Below are 6,129 nucleotides of genomic sequence, written 5' to 3' on the forward strand. Positions count from 1 at the left end.
ATAACACCGAATGCACATTGAGTCTGTCAGGAGAAGCTAACCTGTCAGCACGCCCTGAAAGGAGCTGCATTAGTAGATCAGCTTCACATCAGATCAGCATTTGTGTCATGTGGCCACAGTCTTTCTGACCCAGTACTTGGAGCCCTAAAACCTGACTTTCTTGCCTGTTGAATCCAGGCTTCAGTAGGTTTAAGACAGCAGGGTGATTGCTTACCTTTGCACGGTAAGTTCTGCTAGTGTGAGGCTTTAGTGGAGTTTTTTAAAAAGGGAGATAAAATCCTGTAATGTATAGGTGTGGGGCTATTAGTCTTTCCATAGTCTTTTTCACTGAAGAAGGGGAAAGCACATGATACTGAAGACAAATAAGCAGATAAACTTTGGTAGATGTACATTTTTACAGTGTTTTCATTGCTTGCACAAACTGGTATACATGGGAAGGGGGTGTGAGATGGCACTGACAGTACAGATATACTGAGACTTAGTAGGGACAAATTGGTTGCTTTGCATTCAGCTTCTCAGTTCAGGTTTCCACTTCAAGCACAATAAATCCCTGAGCCCAGGATTGCATCTCTCCTTCCCTTAACACAAATCGTTTTGCCAGGTGCTGAGTTCCTGCCGCTGGGTCATGCCACACCAATACTAAACCAGGAGTGCAAGGGGAGGAACCAGGCCCACCTCTGTAAAAGGACAGATAGATCATAGTGCAGATGGAACAACCGAGGGATACACAACTAATTATATGCACAAGTGTGGGGTATTTATTACTGTAAAATGCTCACAAAATTCATAGGCACCTAAGACTTATGATGGCATTATCCACCGCCACTGGAGAATTAATAGGCAGCCTTTTCCCTGTGCTAAAGCAGACAACAGAGGGGGGTACTCTGTCATCCAGAGGTGAGAGCAGGGAATGAATGCATAGACAGTACTCCCCTCTAATGCTAATGGACCCTAGCACTGAGATTAGATTTACACCCTCCCTCTAAATGTACACCAGGGGAAGGCAGCTCCCCCAGGCTGCCTTCCCAACGGTGTGGTGCTGCAAGAACTGCTCTCTGCTCACCCTGCCTTGTCCCCACTGGCCTCCACACTGTCCAAGTCCTGCTACCCACATCTGCCATGCCTGGGTTTGCAGAGAAGGACTGCTCACGTTTTCCTCTGGCAAGTACCCTGTGGCAGCGGTGAGCAGGGCAGCACTTGTCCCCCTGCACGGTCCCATGGGAGCCCCCAGCTCACTCCTGCGCATGTACTCACCAGCCCACCATGGATGCCGGGCAGCAGCTGGTGCTGCAGTCCCCAGCACCATGGGAACACCACACCATACTGCAGAGGGTTAAACAGTTCTTTGATAATCTCAGCTCACCCAAGGAACAAAAGCAGGGACAAAGTATCCTTCCCCTTTCCTTCCAGCATCTTTGCTTTGGGATGGGAATGGGATTTTCACCTGAGGAATAATGAACCTAACAACAGGGAATGTGTAACTATTGATCTTCAGCTTGCAGAAGAGGCAGGCTAAAGATACTCAGGAAGAGAAAGACAAACCATCAGAAAAGTTCTCATGGATACATTTTTCCAACATCGTTCCATGTTTGGCCCGAGTTCCTTGAGCAGACCCAGCGCTAGACCCCAGCTCTAGCCCTGGAAGGAGCTGAGACTCAGAAGGCACAGCCCTGGAGACTGGGAGGAGCACGGTGGTGCTCACACACCTCTCACTAACACAGCCAGGAGCACAGGCACCACAGAAGGTGAGTGGAAGGACTCCCGCCACAGGTTTGAACAGCCCAGCTTTGCAGGCAGCCTTCCCTCCTCCCTGGTGGTGGGATTGCTCCTGGGCAACATCACCCCACGCGTGGCGGGAGTGACCACAGGCCTGCTAAAGAACTCCCTGCAAATAATTCACACCAACTTGTTTAAAGGAGCAAATGGGTTTAATTATTAGTTACAATCTTGTCAATAATTATCACCCCATCTGTGGGTAATAAATGGCAGCTTCTCACAGACTGCATCATTAGAGTTTAAGGACACCAATGGGGTGCATTAAAATGCTGAGGAAAGCATTGATCTGGTGTAAAAATGCTCTTTACAAATTACAGACACGGGTCAAGCCCGCCAGTGAGTCCTCCCTCTTCCCATCTGATGCCAGCCTGTGCTCTCCTCTCTCTGTGCATCCTCCCAGTACCCCCAGCCCATGGCTGCTGGAAAGACAAATACCCCAGTAGATCACAGGGGATCCAGCCCTTACATAGGACTCTGGGCTTTATAAAGTGAAGGTTGTGTAGGTATGACAGGGCTGGCATAAAGCACCACAGCTCCATCCTGTCAGCTCTGCTGCTTTATTCCCACGAAGGGGCTGGTCATCTCCACAGCAGTTTTTATCCAATGGGCAAAAGAAGTAGGATGACATAGGAAATGTTTCCCAAAATGCAGGTACTTCTAGGGTGAAAAAGCATCAGTCATCACACAGCAGGACTTCCTGGAGGAGAAATGATAACCCCTTTTTTGGGGGGGGGGTTCTTTTTAGGTTTTGATGATTTTTTTTTTCCATTCAAACTACAGGCTTGAATATAGGCCGGCAGAATGCAATTATCCAGGCTGGAATTTGGCCAAAATGCTGGGGCTAACAGTCCTACTGTTTCAAAATATGCCACAGTACCCTAAATGATCACGTCTTGCAGGATTTGATTTTGCATTTCATCCAAAACAAGAGTAGGATAAGAAAAAACTAGTCCTACTTATCTCTGCATCTACTGAAAGCTCAGCCCAGAATGGCTCCTGAAATTAATTTCTGTGCAAAATATTGAAAGCAGTCAGTGGTTTTATTCTCCTTGCAAATTATTTGCCACCAGTTTTCATTTTTTTCAATTAAAAATACATCAACTTTCAGAAGGAGAAGCTTGAGTAAAACAAGATATTTCCATTTGAAAGCAAAAAGAAAAGGGGGAAGGGGATTTCTTTCATTTACAATAGTATTTTATATGGAACTTTTTTTTTTAGGTTTTGTTTTTGTGATTCAGCCTGTTAGGACACACAGAGGATTAAGGTAGCTAATGGACAGTCTTTATTGGCAAACAAAACTAACACCTAAATGTCTCTTTGCATGTACAAGTGGTAAACTCTTCATTAAAAAGAGAGCTACATTGACAGAGGCAGACTGGGCTACAACTGAGCCACAGTGTAAATAAACCTCTGCCAGGGCCCGTAGAAACGCCATCCCTCCCATGCTTGCAACCTATTCCCTTAGTACTAAATAGCTCCAAATGCTCCCTGTTGTTTTGAATGCTATGTAAATATTGGCAGAAGGGCGCACGCTCTGTTTTAAAGATACCTCAGATACAGCCATACCAACTGAACTTTTTTGGATAGCAACACCAGGACTAGAAGTTTCTCTTTTTACTTCACCAAATGAAATTTATCTGCAGACTGAATTGTGTTTTAAGCTGCCTCAAGCTGTGCTAGGTCTTGCTGAATTTGGCCAATCATCCCCTGCAAGGGAAGAATAGAAAATGAAAAGGTAATTTTGAAAAGTCAAAATATTTCATTTTGTATTTTGGAAAAAGAATCATTATAATTGATTTTTTGTGTTGAAATGTCTTCCCATTGTGAAACATAGCTGTTTTTCCAGAAAGGACAGTGGCCGTCTGTAAAAACACGTCTCATTGAGTCTGGAAAAAGTACAATGTCCTTCTGTTTTACTGGAATATCTAGCAAAACTTCCACCTTAGGTTAACCAGGGAAAACCAAACTCTCTTAATTTTCAGTCAGACAAATGAAAGAAAATGAATGATAGGGATATTCAGTAGCAATTTCAGATGCCACAGTTGCTGGGAGCCCAAAAGGAGAGTGTGGAACATCCCATCAGCTCTGCAGCATCACCAGCATGTGTGTCCTACAGTGGCTTCGGTGCCCCTGCTCTGCGCACGTCATTGCTGGAAAATATCAAACTCTTGCTTATCCCACACATGTCAACCACACTTAAATGAACTGTCCCAGTGCTGCCATTGCCCAGCTCACATCTAGTTTCCATCACATCCCTCTCTGGTGTTGAGGGGAATATATAAAAGAAAAATAAACTGGATGCAGGAAATGCCAAGTTCAGTTCTTAATTAATAGTCATTCATACTCTACTCCTAAATATCATGGTAATTCCTTTGATTTTCTGAAAACGTAAGTGGATCCTAAAAAGCTGTGTGACTTTTTGGCATCCTGCACCAGAAACAAATTATTCCCATGTTGTAATGCATAATGCACAGTAAGGTCTGCGTGAGAACTGGAGCTGGCCACTGCACAAACACAATTCCACCGGTGAAGCTTCCAGCCTCATTCATAGTACCTGCTCTTCAGTTTTGTTCCTGTTTAAAACATGCCATGTCACTTAATTGACAGATTCCATGCCACAAGCCGTTTGCAAACACACTTGTTTGAAGAAGATATGCCCTGGCTGATTTGGAAAATCCCTATGCAGTGCATTCAAAATAATTCAGAACTGATTCATGACAAGTTGAGCAAATAGAGGTAATGAAGAGCCTGGCACAGGCTGTGGTTAGTTAGAATTTGCTGAGTTCACTCCAACTAATTTTGTACCTTCTTCCATTTCACTTCTGCAAAATTCCCAGCAAATCACTTTACGGTGAGGGATGTGTTGCAAACCAGAGTGTAATGAATAGACAGAGGAGAAAAATCACAACAACACATTTAAAAAATTCCCTGGGTAAATATTTGCATTGGAAACTGGACCTCAAGATTCACTGCCTGCAGCCAGGGGTCAGAAACATTACAGGTCCGCTCAAAACAAAGGCAACTTGAAACTGGGAAGTGGTCAGAGTCAGTGCAACCTCACCAGTGTCAGGGAACTGTGTCTTTTATTGTAGCTGAAGATCCTAACCCTACATTTGTGCACATACATTCATGGGTGTTCACATATTTAATGCAAACACACACAAGTGCGGGCACTCACACATTCTTAAAATGTATGTGCATATATTCCTATATTCACAATGAACTGTTTATGAGCAAGCTATCAAGAAAGAGTTTTCACTGAAATTATTCAGTGAATGACTTCAAACAATGAATACATTGCAGGAAATGGCGATTGGCTCCAGAGCAATCCACAAGCAGAAAAGAAAGCATAAGCAGTTGAATAAATGGGTGGCTATGAATTACTCATTTAGCTGCATTATCTTCTCGTGGTCCAAATTCAGCAAATGTCTAAACACCCACTTCCCATTAAGAGCATGAATAGTCCCATTGATTCAATAGGGTTATTTTCTCTGCCTTCCATGGGGCAACTCAAATACTTAAATTTAAGCAAGTGCTTAAAGTGCTTTGCTGAATCAGGAGGTATGTCCACACTGTATATACCTGTGTTATACAGAAGGTCAGATTAGCTGATCCAAGAATCCTTTATGGTCTTAAGATCTATAAATCTATGAATAAAACCAGCCTTTGCTGGAATTGCTTCTCCATAACCTTCCTGAGCACTGAAATTCATCCACACCCCAAAAATATTAATAAAACACTCTGTACTTAACTCTTTTCATATTATACTAAGTACGCCACTAAATAAACCTCTTAATATTCCAGTATATTTTGCAATGAACATTTTCCCGGTACGCTAGAGCGGTTCCTCCTTTTGTGCCATCCAGAACACAATCCCCATGAAATACTGCAGTAAACATTTCTCTGAGTACTACAGCAAACACTACCAGCATTAGCAGATTAACCATTCCACTGAGCGCCATATTAAGCACACGTTTAAATACTGAGAAAAGATGTATAGCCTCCTCTTTCCACTGCGCCTCGTTACCCTGCCGAGATCCATATTTTTCTGCGCGGAGTCGACCAGCCCTGCATGTACCTGCTCTGTTCCCTCCCCTCCCAAAGCCTCTCCCTCTCTTTTTCTCCTCTTTCATGTTTTGTTCATCCTGGACCTATTCTTCTAGCTTGGAAAATTTTTCAGGGGCCAGGAAGCCAGGGATAAAAGGGAGTCAGAGGATTTGGCACATTGTTCAACCACAAAATCAACAACAAATCTATACTGTGTGCATATTTCTGCCTCTCCATCTCTCTCAGCATTTGCTGAAGTCTGTTGATGGAGAAACACAGATTAAGTGTGGGTCCCCCCTCCCTGGA

Source organism: Corvus moneduloides, chromosome 8, assembly GCF_009650955.1.
Source record: "Corvus moneduloides isolate bCorMon1 chromosome 8, bCorMon1.pri, whole genome shotgun sequence".
NCBI classification, from domain to species: Eukaryota; Metazoa; Chordata; class Aves; order Passeriformes; family Corvidae; genus Corvus; species Corvus moneduloides.